Below are 21,536 nucleotides of genomic sequence, written 5' to 3'. Positions count from 1 at the left end.
TAAAATGAATTTAGGAAATGCATCAGCTATTAAGGAAGGTACCATGTGATGCTGCACCTGCTGAACTAGGTATTTCATGTTATAATAAATGCCATCGAGACTCAGATATTCATAAAATAAAAAAGGAAGGGGTAAAATCAAGTGCATGCAGACAGGTCCATTAAGTACTACCTGGTACATAATAGGGTGCAATACTGAGAAAAAAATAAACCGTCAGATTTTGGAAGTTACAAGATAGAACCCAGCCACAGGGCCAGCCACTAAATCCAGTGAGACGCTGAAAGAGATTATTAGTTTGGGGGAAGGTCCTAAAAGGTACTAGGCTCAATTCTACAAAAGGAAAAAGAAAGAAAAAAAAAAGTAATTTCAGAGGGTGTTTCAGTGGCATTTGTGATGACAGTGAAAAAGTTAAGTAAGCCATTGCTGAAGGACAAAGTTAATTTGCTAAGTCTATGAGTTAAGGTGTTGTCTGTTTGCACAAGAGGTCTCTGAAGCATCCATACACACTTCCTCCAGCTACTGCTTAATGAATCCTGCAATTTTCTTTCCACGTGAGGCTGCAAACATCTGTAATTCACCGTCTTTCTCAATACATGTGAGTTTAGCAATTTCTGGTGTCTTAGAGCCGGTTATAGTGTTTGCCAGAAAAATGCAGCTCTCTTACAACACAGAGCTGCTTCTTCCAAACACGGGTGTTTTCAGAAAGTCTGTTTTAAAGCAGTAATGGGGATGGCAGTGGGTCCAAATCACCTAGGACCCTCACCATCTTGTGGCTGTGTTCCCACATCTGCAGGGTCTCAGACTGTACCTGTTCCTCACCAAGGCTGTGCTTTATTCCTCCGTTATTTTAGGAACCCTGAATCAATGAATTGTTCAGGAGGTTGTAATATCTGAAACTTCAAAATGTGTAAATCTACTTAGTTTCAGTACCTAGGTCTGACAATAACTTCCTTCCTCTGACCAGAGTTACGATCTCTTGTTTTACACACTTAGCAAAAAATAGGATGACTACTGCATCCTTTGAAACTTCCACCACATCCCATCCCTGAGTCCTAACTTTGGACTTCCAAAGCTTAAGGCAGCAACCAGTGGAAAATATTATGAGAACACCAGTTCTTTAATGGCCAAGAGACCAAGTACTTAAGGACTCCTGTCTATTGCTAGCTGCAGTTAAAGCTCTTGTTCTGGTCTAAGATGAGGATCTTGCCAGGGACAAGGTGCCAGCTCCCTTCTCACTCAAGCTGAGGGCACTACTGATGTCTTTATTCAACAGTCTGATTTGACACACCAAGCCAGTTGCAGCCTATACAAACATGACAGAATGGGCTATACTTGGAAGTGCTACCCCAGAAATGCATCCGTTTTTTCATTTGCTTTTACTGTTAGCAAATTGAAAGAAGCAAAAAAAAAATAAAATCCTTCAATTAGCACTTTGCCTTTACTTGCCTGAAGAAGAGGAGTGATGCCTACGGCATCCTACGCGACTCAGCCCAAGTGATACAGGACAGCAACACAGACAGGATGCAATGGTTTGTCTGCTCATCCTTCCTTGGCTATATGGCACTTTCTGCCATCCTTTCTTTTGTCATCTTCAGCCTGGGAGTCTCTTGAGTCTGTGCAGTTGCTTACTGACATGAAGGAGCTGCCAGAGCCATTCAAGGACTGTTGGTGCTACTGGAAAACGAAATAAGTCTCATCAGTGATTAACAAAGAAGGCACTGAACAGACACACCTGCAGAATTACTGTCAGGCCCCAGGTTATAGCTCTGGACTCAAAACTAGGTTGGACTTTCTGTTTAACTGAAACGGTGTAGGAGGTTTGCATGTTTGTGCAACAGCTTTCTCCCGCTATTACAGGGCCTTGCATTATATTGCTGTCCTAAGTAGGCAGAATGGAAAGTTATTTGAAAGAATATTGTTGTTTGTGGTGGTTTTTAATATGTAATTGAATTTCTATGCAAAGGAAGCATTTGTTTTCTCTTCCCTAACACATCTTCCTTCCTGCTCCAACTTGGTTAATTGAACATTAACAAATTTTTGTTTGGTTGTTTTTAGGAATGTCAACAAATATCTGATACGTGTCAGCAAATCTCACAACTCACTATTTCTGTGAGATACTATCAGTGACATCTTCCACTTCTCTGCCTTGCTAAAGTTCCAGGCAAAATCTACGTGGCTCTGGGGGTCTTTGATATTGTCCCATGCTAAAATAGTGGTGGTAATTAGACCTGGTGGTAATTAGACCTGTCAATAAGTACTGGAGCTCACTGAACTGAAATGATGTAAACAGAGGCTTGTCAATGCCACCTCTCTATGGCTCAGGCAGAGCTCTCCTGTCATGAGCCAGCAGCGTGGTGGGGTTCGGGCCTAGCAGGGTTTGGGCCTGGCTGACCCCCAGGCTCTGCCCACACACTCTGTGGTGCCCAGGACCCCCAGCCCTCTAACCAGAATCCTACTGATACTACAGTGGTTTATAAAAGCCTGGAAGGCTGCTCTGGCACACTAAGGAGATGCGGTTGTAGCTTCACCGCTCTGGAGGACTCCCTGGCGTGACGGGCCCTCAGGGGAGCAGCAGCACCAGCTGTAGCACAGCTGTCTGCACGCACCAGAGCCATGCAACCACCCGCACACAGGTGGGAGCCTGGGGAACGGCGCCCCTGTGCAGCTGGGGGGCACAGGGTGGCTGAGCGTAACACACGGCACTGCTCTGCGCCTCTGATGCCAGCTGGGCCCAGAGCCACCGTCCCAAACCCAACGGGAGAACGGAGGTGGGGGTGATGCGTACAGAGGTTGTGCGTAGCCCCTGGAAGCAGTGTAGCCAAAGTGCTTCGCCTGAGCTTCAGAAGAACAGCAAACAGCACAAAACCTGACAGCTGGATTTTGTGGGCATGTCTGGATGCAGAGCCAAACGACAGAAAATGGAAAAGCAGAGTTCAGACCCTTCTCAGGTGTTTTCCTGCCACGGGGAGGGAGGTTCCCAGCAGGTCAACCTGAACGCCCCAGTCACAGACAGAGGGGTGAAAACACAGGTCCAAATTGTCATGTACTGAGGTCTGAAACAGAACCTTGTGTTGAATACTCAAAATTTGAAGAAAATCTAAAAACTGACACCTTGGTCAAACCCTGCACCTTGAAGTCACCTTTAATGGAGCGATTCTGTTAGTGGACAAATGGGCTGGCAAAGCAAATCAGCTGCAGATTTTCATACAGTTTTGCCAGTTACTTAGGGGTTCATTGGAGCAGTCCAATGCTCAGACACAAACAAGACAGAAGCAGTTCAGGCTTTGCAGGGTTCATCATATTCTCCCCCAACACCTTTTCTCTCTCAGGCCTGGGATTTGTTAAACTTGCATTGCGCTACACATTCCTGAGATCCGCAGTGGCTGCTAGAGCTAAGCTGAGCATTTCAGCAGCTCATCCTCTTCCCAAACCGTATAAAACTTCCCAAGCTTGAGCAGTTTTCACAATTCGTCTCAGGTCTAGCTAAACACAAAGTGTCACATTTTCATTTTGACACCACCAGATGCCTGGCCCTGATACACTATGAGATGGAAACTGCTTTTCTGAGTAGAGTTTCACTCTGAATTTTTGCAGGTGCAGACCCAAGTATATTTTTAACACAGTGGAAACTAAATAAGTTAAGTCTCAAGGGTGAGTCTGCTGGGTTAGCACAGCTTCAGTATGTCTTGATGTTTAACACTTTTGGTGTTTTTATTCAAGGTAGCTCGAAGCAAATTCTGGCAAATCCATAGCAAATGCAGAGTTTGCCCATGGAGCACCTCCATTCTTTACAATCAAAACACAGACTGCAAGAACTTTCATAATCTTGGGCAAAAATCGTGTATGAAAGCTGAAGCTAAGAGCACCTGTCACTGCAGTGGCCTCATTGGCAATGTCTATGCTCTGATCTGCCTCAAATACAAACCAGTAATCTAAGCTGGGCATTGCAAGCACTGTCTACATGTGAGAAAGAGCAAAGCTCTTTCTTGTGTGAACTCCTTTGATGAATCCTGTTTTGATTCAGTCTTCTAGGAAGTGAGTGCCTCTAAGACAATTTGCTTACACTGCTTTGTCAGCAAGGCTCTCAGGGTGGTTATGGAAATTCCAACTTTCAATAAATAAAATAATTATATTTGAAAAAGGAACCCAAAAGTAAATTATACTGTATTTAACTAAATAAAGGTATTTGTGTTGGATCTCATGTAATCCCACCAGCAACAACAAATGGGTAAAGAAACATGATAGGTGAGATTTTCATAATTTCTTAAGCTATTTCCAATGCATTGATATTTTTCTTTGCGATTTCTTTAACAGGTGGAGAAAAAAAAAGAAGAAAAGTCAACAGTGACAGCTGAGACACCATGATTAGTGCAATTTGGCTGATGGAAGTTTGCAAGGATACAGCGTGCTTTTATCCTATGGTCTATGTTCCTCTGTGTACATACAAGGTAAGGCTTTTGGGCTTTTCTCGCAGTTCATTTGTACAGACACAAGTACAGTGAGCAACCACCCAAACTGGTAACACATTTACAGAAAAATGCATATACTGAAAAGAAAATCAGATAATCAATGTGAAAACAACCTCTGTAAGCCTTCCAATCAATGATCTTTACATTACTCTTTCCTCTAATCACATTGGACTTTAATAAAGACTCTCTCTCCCCAGAACACACAGTGTCCATGTAAGCTAAATACTTATCTTTGCCTGTATCCCCCTTTCCCTTCCAAACTACAGCACACTGATCAATAATTGCCATCGAGCCCCCTATATATACAATAGCTTTAGATCTAAAATAAAGCTTTTGGAAAACCTAGCATCTTCACATGAAATTCTGTGAAAAAACTTCCATATATAGTGTCACTACCTGAAATAATGAGCCAAACCTGAAAATAGAGATAACTGGAGACCCTTTGAAGCTTGGAAAGCAGCTAGCAACCACGTGCACGGAAGGCTCAGCTTCCCAGATGGTGACGCTTGCAACATCTTTGCTTGGCTTCGCTGATGAGCTCCAGCCACACATCTCTGACACTTCGTGCAATTCCCACTACCAATGGTTTTTGTTTTATTCCTGCTTCAACGTTCACTGAGGTTTTTAAAACAAGAAAATAATGAAGAGAAAATATTTATATGCAAATATTTGCATTCATACATACACTTAGCTGTTTGTACGTGAGGAGTTGTTTCCTGTGTGAATAAAAACCTTGCAAACAGACATATCAGTGAATATTATCATAATGGAGAAATCCTTCAAAACAAGGATTACAAATAGAGTTGAGTTCAATATAAGTTTATATTCAATAGCCAAAAGTCACTATTCTTTAGGAGGTCACAAAAAGAAATGCTAACTAACTCCTTTAAGTATTGAAACCATTCCTCATCAGGAAACCTGAACTAAAAGCATTCAACCTAGCACTTCCATTTTTGACCTTTCCTAACTGATAAATAATGCCTGCAGCACAGATTAATATCCACCATATATGCGAGAATACCATATACGTCTGCTAGTTACTTCATATGTGCTGTTTTTCCTCTCCTCTGGTGCCCTCTCTGCTTTGAATGTGGTTTTCATTATTGCTCTGTAAGTGTTTTGTACTAAAGCATTGGTGTACACTTGTTCTCTGAGCTTGGCTTTGCTGCACTGATTATATTAAAACCTTTACAATTTACAAAGTGTTTGGATTCATTTGGCCTATCCATTTTTGCCACCCAACAAAAGGGCTGAAATGAATGAATCAATTTTTAAAACAAATAGGACTTGACAGCAGAGACATAGATTTGTGTGAATGGCAAAAGGTGCCTAATTAAGAGCTCTGGGGATGATGAGGCTTTTATTTCTCTAATGAAAAGGAGCTTTGTGAGTTTGCAAGTATTCTCCAGCTCCAGCAGGATGGATCTCTCCTCTGGGGAGAAAAAGACAATTCATTTTTCATGCCTCCACTGAGCTACTGGCATCCATTCTGCCTTCTGGGTCAAAGCTTTCAGGTGACCACCGGTTTCTAAATGCTGGAACAAATACCTAGAAGGGATGTTCTCACTTTCCAGACAGCATAGAGCAACCGTTTCTAAAAATCAAAGTTTCTCACTGATGTCCCCTAATGTACCTGGTATTTTCTCTCTAAAAAACGGAAAGATCCCAGTTCCATGTTGTGTATGTTCTCCAGACATAATGGCAACACTGTGGTGTTGGATATAAATTAAACTGATTAGCCAAGCACACTGGTCTCCCCATTGTCTTCTGTAATAAAAATATACAGAACATAAAATAAAATGTTAATGGGCAGTATTGTGCTAACTATTGTACTGCTATTAGGAAACCAAGGAGGAGGTGGCTGTGACCAGTAATGCAGCTTGCTGTGAGCACTGCCGCTCATTTGAAGCCCCCCCAGTGGGAAAAGGCGGGGTGTTTCTACATCTGATTACTCCTTGTACAACTAATCTGGGTTTGCTTTATCCTCACCCACAGAGCGCTACATGCATCTGCTTTAGAAGTCTGTTGGAGTATTTTAGTGGGTGCTAAAACCAAAGAAAGAGCCCTTAAAGCAGCAGCTTTACTTTTATTTTATATATTTATATATATTAATAAAGAAACAGGACCATATGAAAACTGGGGAGGACTTGTGGCTGCTTCAGCCTTCAGTTGTTCTATTGTGCCACAGCAATTACTGCGCTAGCGTGGGGCAGGCACCAGGAAGAAACCAAGCTGCTGGGTTTCCATCATCTTCACAGAACTTTTAAAGACCTTCTGGAAAGTGTTATAATACCAGCATCCAAACTGAGCCTGTGCTTTGCAGAACGTTTAGTTGTACTGTTCCATGAGCAACGTAACAGTCTTATTTACAGACCCTGGATGAGGCTGGACTTCTTAGCCCAGGAGAGTGCTTTAAAGCACTCTCAGGTTCCTCATAGTCTTTCAGCTGGTGTTGTTCTTTAGTCCTCCATCATTTCTCACGAAACGTTGTCGTCTCAATTATTTTGTTTTAAAATGAGATAAGCCCAAAATCCCAATACCCCTTTGTGTGCCAAATGTTCCTTGGCGCACACGTGGCAAAGTGCATCCAACACTTTTTTGCCCTCGAGCAGCACTGCAGGGACCCACAGCCTTCAGTGTGGCAGTGCACGCACAAAATCAGAGACAGATGAGGAAAGCAGGAGCAAAGTTAAACATGCTCATTTTCCTCAGAAAAATCACGAGTTAGTGAGGATTTGACACAAGTTACAGATCTTTAGTAATGCCTGAGCTCGACCTGCGTACAGCAAAGCACTGTGTTGCTGTGTGAAAGAAGTCCTTACTGAAGAGCATCCCAAAGCATACGCCTATGCCCTGGCACTGAGCAGCTGGCAAGTTTCAGGCAGGAGACAAACAGGGCAGAGCCTGATGCAGAATATTTGTGTGCTGTGGACATACTTAAAGGCATACTTGTGTGGACAATTCAGTCCATGCAAGTGAGCAACGCTGGCCATTTTGGCCATTGTACCCATTAGGACAGGTTGGTCACATCTAATGCCACCTTTTAAGTCTCCATAGGCATTAGGGAATCTGGACCAGAAATCACAGACACAATGTCTGTGCTTTAGTCTGCCCTTATTCAGAGAAAAATCATAGTTATGCCTAACAATGAGAAGCAAAGAATAAAGGCAAGCGGAAAAAAAAGCATTTCCCCCATATTCAAGAAGCAGTGCAGCTGCTGAAGCTGCAAAACCAAGCAAAGATCTCAACGAGAACATACAAATGCAATCTCTGCAAGAGTCTGCACACAACAGTGGATGCTCTGCATCCAAATAGGAGCAAAATGGCAACGTCCCAGGCAAGGATGCTTTCATCTAGGAGTGTAGTACATAGAAAAAAGAGCAGAGCTTGTTACCCACCCACTTATAAAATATTAGAGGTAATGAACCTAAACAAAGCATCTCATTTTTCCTGGCAAACAAAAAAGAAAATCATTTTAACTAAACTGGCTTAAGTGAAACACGAGGAGTTGCTGCCAGCAATCCAATTTAGGACTTTACTTTTTTTTTTTTTCTTTTTTTAGTTCATAACCTTTCAAATGTGCCTGCTCAGGCTAACTCTCTGGTGAGCAGGACTGTTTATTTCACTGGACGTCTTTAAAGCTCAGTGGGGAAAGTTTGTATTTCTTCCGATTTTCTCCATGATAAAAACATCCAGATAGGTAGAAGGTTTGTAGGACGGAAGAGGACAGACAGAGCTGCTGTTTCAGCTTATAAAAAAAGGGCAATCCTTTGATTTTATATATTTGTATACCCCACACAAGCATCATTAGTACTGGAAAATAAAGAGAAAGAACCTGTCTACAATTTCGATCTTCATATGCAAGTTTGCCCTTAACTGGGTGGGGATAACCGTAGGTTAACTATATGCTCCAAAAGCCTCAGAAAGGTTAAGATTTGCTGTATTGTGAGCTCAAAACACAGCAGCCATTTTGGCTGAGGGTAAATGTAGTTTAGAACTGCCCTATTTCTAAAATACAACAACTGATGTTCAAAACCTTCAAAAATATGTATATTTTAAATTTCAGTAAATACATAGCTAGAAATTTATCAGGAAGAAATACTTCCACATACCTCCAAAAACCAGGAGTAAGTCTCTTATAGAAGTTACCAACCCACTGTGGTTCTGAAATGCAGACTGCAAAATTAAAATTACAGCCAGATTTTCATATATATATGTAAATACTTGCACTTTTAAGTAGTGACTTGGAATTTGCATAAAAGCCTCCAAAGCAAAAACGTTGGAGATCATATTAAATAGTAGTATTAACGATCTTCATGATGTGCTCTGAATACCAAAAATGAGTTTAATTTGAAATACGACCTGAAAAATTCAAAGTGGATCCAACGTTAAAAATGAAATCTTGAAAAACAATTCATACAACGCTGAAAAGTAACATGCTTAAGAGCAGGTAAGACAAGGGTCTGTTGGGAAAAACCTTTCAGGTTTCATTATAACTATGAATCTCCCCTTGTGCTGTCTGGAAGGCCTGATGAGACCTGCAAGTCTTTCAAAACTAATATTGGTTAATTTATGGTTTCACATACAACAGACATTTTTGCATGCATTGGCAAATAAGTCAGTCACATTTCAGTAGTGATGACTGAATTCATGATTTTTCAGGTTGACTGAAATTGAAATCCTTAAGTTATGTTTTGATTTTCAGAAGATTTTTTTTTCAGGATTAAGTCTAAAAGCTGTAAATCAAGACCATTTTTTATACCATGCAAAACAGTCAGACCTGCTTCTCCTGCATATCCTACCATCACAGAGACCTCGTCTAAAGAGGTTTACAGCATCCCGTTCTGGTGTTGCTTAAGTTACAGCAAACATGAAAATAACAGCGGCAAATGGAGGAAGAAAAGTGGGCTGGGTTGAATTAGGATGGTTGATGCGATAAAAGAAATTGCCAAAAGAAATTGATGTGCTAGAAGAAAGTGGAAGTTGGTGCCAAAATTATTTGAATCAGTTTTGGAATTTTCATCTGTGTTTGCACAGGCTGCTTCTCACCCAGGGAGGAGTGGTGCAAGCAGTGCTTGCTTGCTTGAGCTGTAACATCGGGAAGAAACAAGTGCTCTGTGTAGGTTCACCAGACAAAAAATCCCAACCGATTATTGCAGCTTACAGGGTCAGGCTCAGCACAGCCATGCAAGTGAGGCCAGAGAGTGCAGTGGCACCACTGGGGATGCACTGCAGTGAGTCCAGAGAGTGCTTTGGCACCAGTGGGGATGCACTGCAGTTACTCCAGAGACTGCACTGGCACCACTGGGGATGCACTGCAGTGAGTCCAGAGAGTGCACTGGCACCAGTGGGGATGCACTGCAGTGAGTCCAGAGAGTGCACTGGCACCACTGGGGATGCAGTGCAGTCAGTCCAGTGAGTGCTCTGGCACCACTGGGGATGCAGTGCAGTGAGTCCAGAGAGTGCACTGGTACCACTTGGGATGCAGTGCAGTGAGTCCAGTGAGTGCACTGGCACCACTGGGGATGCAGTGCAGTGAGTCCAGAGAGTGCATTGGCACCACTGGGGATGCAGTGCAGTGAGTCCAGAGAGTGCACTGGCACCACTGGGGATGCACTGCAGTCACTCCAGAGAGTGCACTGGCACCACTGGTGATGCAGTACAGTGAGTCCAGTGAGCGCACTGGCACCACTGGGGATGTAGTGCAGAGACTCGAGAGAGTGCACTGGCACCACTGGGGATGCAGTGCAGTGAGTCCAGAGAGTGCACTGGCACCACTTGGGATGCAGTGCAGTGAGTCCAGAGAGTGCACTGGCACCACTGGGGATGCAGTGCAGTGAGTCCAGAGAGTGCATTGGCACCACTGGGGATGCAGTGCAGTGAGTCCAGAGAGTGCACTGGCACCACTGGGGATGCACTGCTGTGAGTCCAGAGAGTGCACTGGCAGCAGTGGGGATGCAGTGCAGTGAGTCCAGAGAGTGCACTGGCACCACTGGGGATGCACTGCAGTGAGTCCAGAGAGTGCAGTGGCACCACTGGGGATGCAGTGCAGTGAGTCCAGAGAGTGCACTGGCAACACTGGGGATGCACTGCAGTGAGTCCAGAGAGTGCACTGGCACCACTGGGGATGCAGTGCAGTGAGTCCAGAGAGTGCACTGGCACCACTGGGGATGCAGTGCAGTGAGTCCAGAGAGTGCACTGGCACCACTGGGGATGCACTGCAGTGAGTCCAGAGAGCGCACTGGCACCACTGGGGATGCACTGCTGTGAGTCCAGAGAGTGCACTGGAACCACTGAGAATGCACTTCAGTGAGTCCAGAGAGTGCACTGGCACCACTGGGGATGCAGTGCAGTGAGTCCAGAGAGTGCACTAGCACCACTGGGGAATGCAGTGCAGTGAGTCCAGTGAGTACACTGGCACCACTGGGGATGCAGTGCAGTGAGTCAAGAGAGTGCACTGGCACCACTGGGGATGCACTGCAGTGAGCCCAGAGAGTGCACTGGCACCACTGGGGATGCAGTGAAGTGAGTCCAGAGAGTGCACTGGCACCACCGATGATGCAGTACAGTGAGTCCAGTGAGTGCACTGGCACTACTGGGGATGTAGTGCAGTGACTCGAGAGAGTGCACTGGCACCACTGGGGATGCAGTGCAGTGAGTCCAGTGAGTGCACTGGCACCACTGGGGATGCACTGCAGTGAGTCCAGAGAGTGCACTGGCACCACTGGGGATGCAGTGCAGTGAGTCCAGAGAGTGCACTGGCACCACTGGTGATGCAGTTTAGTGAGTCCAGAGAGTGCACTGGCACCACTGGGGAATGCAGTGCAGTGAGTCCAGTGAGTACACTGGCACCACTGGGGATGCAGTGCAGTGAGTCAAGAGAGTGCACTGGCACCACTGGGGATGCACTGCAGTGAGCCCAGAGAGTGCACTGGCACCACTGGGGATGCAGTGAAGTGAGTCCAGAGAGTGCACTGGCACCACCGATGATGCAGTACAGTGAGTCCAGTGAGTGCACTGGCACTACTGGGGATGTAGTGCAGTGACTCGAGAGAGTGCACTGGCACCACTGGGGATGCAGTGCAGTGAGTCCAGTGAGTGCACTGGCACCACTGGGGATGCAGTGCAGTGAGTCCAGAGAGTGCACTGGCACCACTGGGGATGCAGTCCAGTGAGTCCAGAGAGTGCACTGGCACCACTGGGGATGCAGTGCAGTGAGTCCAGAGACTTCACTGGCACCACTGGGAATGCAGTGCAGTGAGTGCAGAGAGTGCACTGGCACCACTGGGGATGCAGTGCAGTGAGTCCAGAGAGTGCACTGGCACCACTGGGGATGCAGTGCAGTGAGTCCAGAGAGTGCACTGGCACCACTGGGGATGCACTGCAGTGAGTCCAGAGAGTGCACAAGCACCACTGGGGATGCAGTGCAGTGAGTCCAGAGAGTGCACTGGCACCACTGGTGATGCAGTTTAGTGAGTCCAGAGAGTGCACTGGCACCACTGGGGATGCACTTCAGTGAGTCCAGAGAGTGTACTGACACCACTGGGGATGCGGTGCAGTGAGTCCAGAGAGTGCACTGGCACCACTGGGGATGCAGTGCAGTGAGTCCAGAGAGTGCTCTGGCACCACTGGGGATGCAGTGCAGTGAGTCCAGAGACTGCACTGGCACCACTGGGGATGCAGTGCAGTGAGTCCAGAGAGTGCACTGGCACCACTGGGGATGCAGTGCAGTGAGTCCAGAGAGTGCACTGGCACCACTGGTGATGCAGTCCAGTGAGTCCAGTGAATGCACTGGCACCACTGGGGATGCTGTGCAGTGAGTGCAGAGAGTGCACTGGCACCACCTGTGATGCAGTACAGTGTGTCCAGTGAGTGCACTGGCACCACTGGGGATGCAGTGCTGTGACTCCGGAGAGCGCACTGGCACCACTGGGGATGCAGTGCAGTCAGTCCAGTGAGTGCACTGGCACCACTGGGGATGCAGTGCAGTGAGTCCAGAGAGTGCACTGGTACCACTTGGGATGCAGTGCAGTGAGTCCAGTGAGTGCACTGGCACCACTGGGGATGCAGTGCAGTGAGTCCAGAGAGTGCATTGGCACCACTGGGGATGCAGTGCAGTGAGTCCAGAGAGTGCACTGGCACCACTGGGGATGCACTGCAGTCACTCCAGAGAGTGCACTGGCACCACTGGTGATGCAGTACAGTGAGTCCAGTGAGCGCACTGGAACCACTGGGGATGTAGTGCAGTGACTCGAGAGAGTGCACTGGCACCACTGGGGATGCAGTGCAGTGAGTCCAGAGAGTGCACTGGCACCACTTGGGATGCAGTGCAGTGAGTCCAGAGAGTGCACTGGCACCACTGGGGATGCAGTGCAGTGAGTCCAGAGAGTGCATTGGCACCACTGGGGATGCAGTGCAGTGAGTCCAGAGAGTGCACTGGCACCACTGGGGATGCACTGCTGTGAGTCCAGAGAGTGCACTGGCAGCAGTGGGGATGCAGTGCAGTGAGTCCAGAGAGTGCACTGGCACCACTGGGGATGCACTGCAGTGAGTCCAGAGAGTGCAGTGGCACCACTGGGGATGCAGTGCAGTGAGTCCAGAGAGTGCACTGGCAACACTGGGGATGCACTGCAGTGAGTCCAGAGAGTGCACTGGCACCACTGGGGATGCAGTGCAGTGAGTCCAGAGAGTGCACTGGCACCACTGGGGATGCAGTGCAGTGAGTCCAGAGAGTGCACTGGCACCACTGGGGATGCACTGCAGTGAGTCCAGAGAGCGCACTGGCACCACTGGGGATGCACTGCAGTGAGTCCACAGAGTGCACTGGAACCACTGAGAATGCACTTCAGTGAGTCCAGAGAGTGCACTGGCACCACTGGGGATGCAGTGCAGTGAGTCCAGAGAGTGCACTAGCACCACTGGGGAATGCAGTGCAGTGAGTCCAGTGAGTACACTGGCACCACTGGGGATGCAGTGCAGTGAGTCAAGAGAGTGCACTGGCACCACTGGGGATGCACTGCAGTGAGCCCAGAGAGTGCACTGGCACCACTGGGGATGCAGTGAAGTGAGTCCAGAGAGTGCACTGGCACCACCGATGATGCAGTACAGTGAGTCCAGTGAGTGCACTGGCACTACTGGGGATGTAGTGCAGTGACTCGAGAGAGTGCACTGGCACCACTGGGGATGCAGTGCAGTGAGTCCAGTGAGTGCACTGGCACCACTGGGGATGCAGTGCAGTGAGTCCAGAGAGTGCACTGGCACCACTGGGGATGCAGTGCAGTGAGTCCAGAGAGTGCACTGGCACCACTGGGGATGCAGTGCAGTGAGTCCAGAGACTTCACTGGCACCACTGGGAATGCAGTGCAGTGAGTGCAGAGAGTGCACTGGCACCACTGGGGATGCAGTGCAGTGAGTCCAGAGAGTGCACTGGCACCACTGGGGATGCACTGCAGTGAGTCCAGAGAGTGCACTGGCACCACTGGGGATGCAGTGCAGTGAGTCCAGAGAGTGCACTGGCACCACTGGGGATGCAGTGCAGTGAGTCCAGAGAGTGCACTGGCACCACTGGTGATGCAGTTTAGTGAGTCCAGAGAGTGCACTGGCACCACTGGGGATGCACTTCAGTGAGTCCAGAGAGTGTACTGACACCACTGGGGATGCGGTGCAGTGAGTCCAGAGAGTGCACTGGCACCACTGGGGATGCAGTGCAGTGAGTCCAGAGAGTGCTCTGGCACCACTGGGGATGCAGTGCAGTGAGTCCAGAGACTGCACTGGCACCACTGGGGATGCAGTGCAGTGAGTCCAGAGAGTGCACTGGCACCACTGGGGATGCAGTGCAGTGAGTCCAGAGAGTGCACTGGCACCACTGGTGATGCAGTCCAGTGAGTCCAGTGAATGCACTGGCACCACTGGGGATGCTGTGCAGTGAGTGCAGAGAGTGCACTGGCACCACCTGTGATGCAGTACAGTGTGTCCAGTGAGTGCACTGGCACCACTAGGGATGCAGTGCTGTGACTCTGGAGAGCGCACTGGCACCACTGGGGATGCAGTGCAGTCAGTCCAGTGAGTGCACTGGCACCACTGGGGATGCAGTGCAGTGAGTGCAGAGAGTGCAATGGCACCAATGGGTATGCACTTCAGTGAGTCCAGAGAGTGCACTGGCACCACTGGGGATGCAGTGCAGTGAGTCCAGAGAGTGCACTGGCACCACTGGGGATGCAGTGCAGTGAGTCCAGAGATTGCACTGGCACCACTGGGGATGCAGTGCTGTGACTCCAGAGAGTGCACTGGCACCACTGGGGATGCAGCGCAGTGACTCTAGAGAGTGCACTGGCACCACTGGGGATGCGGTGCAGTGAGTCCAGAGAGTGCACTGGCACCACTCAGGGTGCAGTGCGGTGAGTCCAGAGAGTGCACTGGCACCACTGGGGATGCAGTACAGTGAGTCCAGAGAGTGCACTGGCACCACTGGGGATGCAGTGCAGTGAGTCCAGAGAGTGCACTGGCACCACTGGGGATGCAGTGCAGTGAGTCCAGAGAGTGCACTGGCACCACTGGGGATGCAGTGCAGTGAGTCCAGAGAGTGCACTGGTACCACTTGGGATGCAGTGCAGTGAGTCCAGTGAGTGCACTGGCACCACTGGGGATGCAGTGCAGTGAGTCCAGAGAGTGCATTGGCACCACTGGGGATGCAGTGCAGTGAGTCCAGAGAGTGCACTGGCACCACTGGGGATGCACTGCAGTCACTCCAGAGAGTGCACTGGCACCACTGGTGATGCAGTACAGTGAGTCCAGTGAGCGCACTGGCACCACTGGGGATGTAGTGCAGTGACTCGAGAGAGTGCACTGGCACCACTGGGGATGCAGTGCAGTGAGTCCAGAGAGTGCACTGGCACCACTTGGGATGCAGTGCAGTGAGTCCAGAGAGTGCACTGGCACCACTGGGGATGCAGTGCAGTGAGTCCAGAGAGTGCATTGGCACCACTGGGGATGCAGTGCAGTGAGTCCAGAGAGTGCACTGGCACCACTGGGGATGCACTGCTGTGAGTCCAGAGAGTGCACTGGCAGCAGTGGGGATGCAGTGCAGTGAGTCCAGAGAGTGCACTGGCACCACTGGGGATGCACTGCAGTGAGTCCAGAGAGTGCACTGGCACCACTGGGGATGCAGTGCAGTGAGTCCAGAGAGTGCACTGGCACCACTGGGGATGCAGTGCAGTGAGTCCAGAGATTGCACTGGCACCACTGGGGATGCAGTGCTGTGACTCCAGAGAGTGCACTGGCACCACTGGGGATGCAGCGCAGTGACTCTAGAGAGTGCACTGGCACCACTGGGGATGCGGTGCAGTGAGTCCAGAGAGTGCACTGGCACCACTCAGGGTGCAGTGCGGTGAGTCCAGAGAGTGCACTGGCACCACTGGGGATGCAGTACAGTGAGTCCAGAGAGTGCACTGGCACCACTGGGGATGCAGTGCAGTGAGTCCAGAGAGTGCACTGGCACCACTGGGGATGCAGTGCAGTGAGTCCAGAGAGTGCACTGGCACCACTGGGGATGCAGTGCAGTGAGTCCAGAGAGTGCACTGGTACCACTTGGGATGCAGTGCAGTGAGTCCAGTGAGTGCACTGGCACCACTGGGGATGCAGTGCAGTGAGTCCAGAGAGTGCATTGGCACCACTGGGGATGCAGTGCAGTGAGTCCAGAGAGTGCACTGGCACCACTGGGGATGCACTGCAGTCACTCCAGAGAGTGCACTGGCACCACTGGTGATGCAGTACAGTGAGTCCAGTGAGCGCACTGGCACCACTGGGGATGTAGTGCAGTGACTCGAGAGAGTGCACTGGCACCACTGGGGATGCAGTGCAGTGAGTCCAGAGAGTGCACTGGCACCACTTGGGATGCAGTGCAGTGAGTCCAGAGAGTGCACTGGCACCACTGGGGATGCAGTGCAGTGAGTCCAGAGAGTGCATTGGCACCACTGGGGATGCAGTGCAGTGAGTCCAGAGAGTGCACTGGCACCACTGGGGATGCACTGCTGTGAGTCCAGAGAGTGCACTGGCAGCAGTGGGGATGCAGTGCAGTGAGTCCAGAGAGTGCACTGGCACCACTGGGGATGCACTGCAGTGAGTCCAGAGAGTGCAGTGGCACCACTGGGGATGCAGTGCAGTGAGTCCAGAGAGTGCACTGGCAACACTGGGGATGCACTGCAGTGAGTCCAGAGAGTGCACTGGCACCACTGGGGATGCAGTGCAGTGAGTCCAGAGAGTGCACTGGCACCACTGGGGATGCAGTGCAGTGAGTCCAGAGAGTGCACTGGCACCACTGGGGATGCACTGCAGTGAGTCCAGAGAGCGCACTGGCACCACTGGGGATGCAGTGCAGTGAGTCCAGAGAGTGCACTAGCACCACTGGGGAATGCAGTGCAGTGAGTCCAGTGAGTACACTGGCACCACTGGGGATGCAGTGCAGTGAGTCAAGAGAGTGCACTGGCACCACTGGGGATGCACTGCAGTGAGCCCAGAGAGTGCACTGGCACCACTGGGGATGCAGTGAAGTGAGTCCAGAGAGTGCACTGGCACCACCGATGATGCAGTACAGTGAGTCCAGTGAGTGCACTGGCACTACTGGGGATGTAGTGCAGTGACTCGAGAGAGTGCACTGGCACCACTGGGGATGCAGTGCAGTGAGTCCAGTGAGTGCACTGGCACCACTGGGGATGCAGTGCAGTGAGTCCAGAGAGTGCACTGGCACCACTGGGGATGCAGTGCAGTGAGTCCAGAGACTTCACTGGCACCACTGGGAATGCAGTGCAGTGAGTGCAGAGAGTGCACTGGCACCACTGGGGATGCAGTGCAGTGAGTCCAGAGAGTGCACTGGCACCACTGGGGATGCACTGCAGTGAGTCCAGAGAGTGCACTGGCACCACTGGGGATGCAGTGCAGTGAGTCCAGAGAGTGCACTGGCACCACTGGGGATGCAGTGCAGTGAGTCCAGAGAGTGCACTGGCACCACTGGTGATGCAGTTTAGTGAGTCCAGAGAGTGCACTGGCACCACTGGGGATGCACTTCAGTGAGTCCAGAGAGTGTACTGACACCACTGGGGATGCGGTGCAGTGAGTCCAGAGAGTGCACTGGCACCACTGGGGATGCAGTGCAGTGAGTCCAGAGAGTGCTCTGGCACCACTGGGGATGCAGTGCAGTGAGTCCAGAGACTGCACTGGCACCACTGGGGATGCAGTGCAGTGAGTCCAGAGAGTGCACTGGCACCACTGGGGATGCAGTGCAGTGAGTCCAGAGAGTGCACTGGCACCACTGGTGATGCAGTCCAGTGAGTCCAGTGAATGCACTGGCACCACTGGGGATGCTGTGCAGTGAGTGCAGAGAGTGCACTGGCACCACCTGTGATGCAGTACAGTGTGTCCAGTGAGTGCACTGGCACCACTGGGGATGCAGTGCTGTGACTCCGGAGAGCGCACTGGCACCACTGGGGATGCAGTGCAGTCAGTCCAGTGAGTGCACTGGCACCACTGGGGATGCAGTGCAGTGAGTGCAGAGAGTGCAATGGCACCAATGGGTATGCACTTCAGTGAGTCCAGAGAGTGCACTGGCACCACTGGGGATGCAGTGCAGTGAGTCCAGAGAGTGCACTGGCACCACTGGGGATGCAGTGCAGTGAGTCCAGAGGTTGCACTGGCACCACTGGGGATGCAGTGCTGTGACTCCAGAGAGTGCACTGGCACCACTGGGGATGCAGCGCAGTGACTCTAGAGAGTGCACTGGCACCACTGGGGATGCGGTGCAGTGAGTCCAGAGAGTGCACTGGCACCACTCAGGGTGCAGTGCGGTGAGTCCAGAGAGTGCACTGGCACCACTGGGGATGCAGTACAGTGAGTCCAGAGAGTGCACTGGCACCACTGGGGATGCAGTGCAGTGAGTCCAGAGAGTGCACTGGCACCACTTGGGATGCACTGCAGTGAGTCCAGAGTGCACAATCACCACTGGGGATGCAGTGCAGTGAGTCCAGAGAGTGCACTGGCACCACTGGGGATGCAGTGACGCGAGTCCAGAGAGTGCACTGGCACCACTGGGGATGCAGTGACGCGAGTCCAGAGAGTGCACTGGCACCACTGGGGATGCACTGCAGTCACTCCAGAGAGTGCACTGGCACCACTGGGGATGCAGTGCAGTGAGTCCAGAGAGTGCACTGGCACCACTGGGGATGCAGCGCAGTGAGTCCAGAGAGTGCACTGGCACCACTGGGGATGCCCTGCAGTGAGTCCAGAGAGTGCACTGGCACCACTGGGGATGCACTACAGTGAGTCCAGGGATAGCACTGGCACCACTGGGGATGCAGTGCAGTGAGTCCAGAGAGTGCTCTGGCACCACTGGGGATGCCCTGCAGTGAGCCCAGAGAGTGCACTGGCACCACTGGGGATGCAGTGCAGTGAGTCCAGTGAGTGCACTGGCACCACTGGGGATGCAGTGCAGTGAGTCCAGAGAGTGCACTGGCACCACAGAGAATGCACTTCAGTGAGTCCAGAGAGTGCACTGGCTCCACTGGGGATGCACTGCAGTGAGTCCAGAGAGTGCAGTGGCACCACTGGGGATGCAGTGCAGTGAGTCCAGAGAGTGCACTGGCACCACTGATGATACAGTACAGTGAGTCCAGTGAGTGCACTGGCACAACAGGGGATGTAGTGCAGTGACTCGAGAGAGTGCACTGGAACCACAGGGGATGCAGTGCCGCGAGTCCAGAGAGTGCACTGGCTCCACTGGGGATGCGGTGCCGGAGGTCCAGAGAGTGCATTGGCACCACTGGGGATGCAGTGCACTGACTCCAGAGAGTGCACTGGCACCACTGGGGATGCACTGCAGTGAGCCCAGAGTGTGCACTGTGAACACTGGGGATGCACTGCAGTGAGTCCAGAGAGTGCACTGGCACCACTGGGGATGCAGTGCAGTGAGTCCAGAGTGTGCACTGGCACCACTGGGGATGCACTGCAGTGAGTCCAGAGATTGCACTGGCACCACTGGGGATGCACTGCAGTGAGTCCAGAGAATGCACTGGCACCACTGGGGATGCAGTGCAGTGAGTCCAGAGAGTGCACTGGCACCACTGGGGATGCAGTGCAGTGAGTCCAGAGAGTGCACTGGCACCAGAGGGAATGCACTGCAGTGAGTCCAGTGAGTGCACTGGCACCACTGTGGATGCACTGCAGTGAGTCCAGAGAGTGCACTGGCACCACTGGGGATGCAGTGCAGTGAGTCCAGAGAGTGCACTGGCACCACTGGAGATGCAGTGCAGTGAGTCCAGAGAGTGCACTGGCACCACTGGGGATGCAGTACAGTGAGTCCAGAGAGTGCACTGACACCACTGGGGATGCACAGCAGTGAGTCCAGAGAGTGCATTGGCACCACTGGGGATGCAGCGCAGTGAGTCCAGAGAGTGCACTGGCACCATTGGAGATGCAGTGCAGTGAGTCCAGAGAGTGCACTGGCACCACTGGGGATGCAGTGCAGTGAGTCCAGAGAGTGCACTGGCACCACTGGGGATGCACTGCAGTGACTCCAGAGAGTGCACTGGCACCACTGGGGATGCACTGCAGTGAGTCCAGAGAGTTCACTGGCACCACTGGAGATGCACTTCAGTGAGTGCAGAGAGTGCACTGGCACCACTGGGGATGCAGTGCAGTGAGTCCAGTGAGTGTACTGGCACCAGTGGGGATGCACAGCAGTGAGTCCAGAGATTGCATTGGCACCACTTGGGATGCACTGCAGTGAGTCCAGAGAGTGCACTTGCACCACTGGGGATGCAGTGCAGTGAGTCCAGAGAGTGCACTGACACCACTGGGGATGCAGTGCAGTGAGTCCAGAGAGTGCTGTGGCACCACTGGGGATGCAGTACAGTGAGTCCAGAGAGTGCACTGGCACCACTGGGGATGCACAGCAGTGAGTCCAGAGAGTGCATTGGCACCACTGGGGATGCAGTGCAGTGAGTCCAGAGAGTGCACTGGCACCACTGGGGATGCACAGCAGTGAGTCCACAGAGTGCACAGGCACCACTGGGGATGCAGTGCAGTGAGTCCAGAGAGTGCACTGGCACCACTGGGGATGCAGTACAGTGAGTCCAGAGAGTGCACTGGCACCACTGGGGATGCACAGCAGTGAGTCCAGAGAGTGCATTGGCACCACTGGGGATGCAGTGCAGTGAGTCCAGAGAGTGCACTGGCACCATTGGAGATGCAGTGCAGTGAGTCCAGAGAGTGCACTGGCACCACTGGGGATGCAGTGCAGTGAGTCCAGAGAGTGCACTGGCACCACTGGGGATGCAGTGCAGTGAGTCCAGAGAGTGCACTGGCACCACTGGGGATGCAGTGCAGTGAGTCCAGAGAGTTCACTGGCACCACTGGAGATGCACAGCAGTGAGTCCAGAGAGTGCATTGGCACCACTGGGGATGCAGTGCAGTGAGTCCAGAGAGTGCACTGGCAACACTGGGGATGCACTGCAGTGAGTCCAGAGAGTGCACTGGCACCACTTGGGATGCACTGCAGTGAGTCCAGAGTGTGCACTGGCACCACTGGGAATGCAGTACAGTGAGTCCAGAGAGTGCACTGGCACCACTGGGGATGCAGTGCAGTGAGTCCAGAGAGTGCACTGGCACCGCTGGGGATGCAGTGCAGTGAGTCCAGAGAGTGCACTGGCACCACTGGGGATGCACTGCAGGGAGTCCAGAGAGTTCACTGGCACCACTGGAGATGCACTTCAGTGAGTGCAGAGACTGCACTGGCACCACTGGGGATGCAGTGCAGTGAGTCCAGAGAGTGTACTGGCACCACTGGGGATGCACTGCAGTGAGTCCAGAGAGTGCATTGGCACCACTGTGGATGCACTGCAGTGAGTCCAGAGAGTGCACTTGCACCACTGGGGATGCAGTGCAGTGAGTCCAGAGAGTGCAGTGGCACCACTGGGGATGCAGTGCAGTGAGTCCAGAGAGTGCACTGGCACCAATGGGGATGCACTTCAGTGAGTCCACAGAGTGCACTGGCACCACTGGGGATGCAGTGCAGTGAGT

The 21,536-nt window shown here is 51.3% G+C and overlaps 1 long non-coding RNA gene across 1 annotated transcript in view; it reads right to left on the bottom strand.

Annotated features, from left to right (window-relative positions):
* LOC308200533 overlaps positions 1 to 8,360 on the bottom strand; it is a 29,871-nt gene extending 21,511 nt beyond the window's left edge. Inside the window, exon 1 of the long non-coding RNA XR_013955675.1 lies at positions 1,447 to 8,360. This is a non-coding gene — a long non-coding RNA (uncharacterized lncRNA). The remainder of the gene's footprint in view (positions 1 to 1,446) is intronic.
* Between the last annotated feature and the right edge of the window lie 13,176 nt (positions 8,361 to 21,536).

Source organism: Anser brachyrhynchus, assembly GCF_964034855.1.
Source record: "Anser brachyrhynchus genome assembly, chromosome: 10".
Classification (NCBI taxonomy): Eukaryota; Metazoa; Chordata; class Aves; order Anseriformes; family Anatidae; genus Anser; species Anser brachyrhynchus.
Note: the sequence above shows the minus strand (reverse complement) of the source record. Positions and strands in the feature narration are given on the sequence as shown.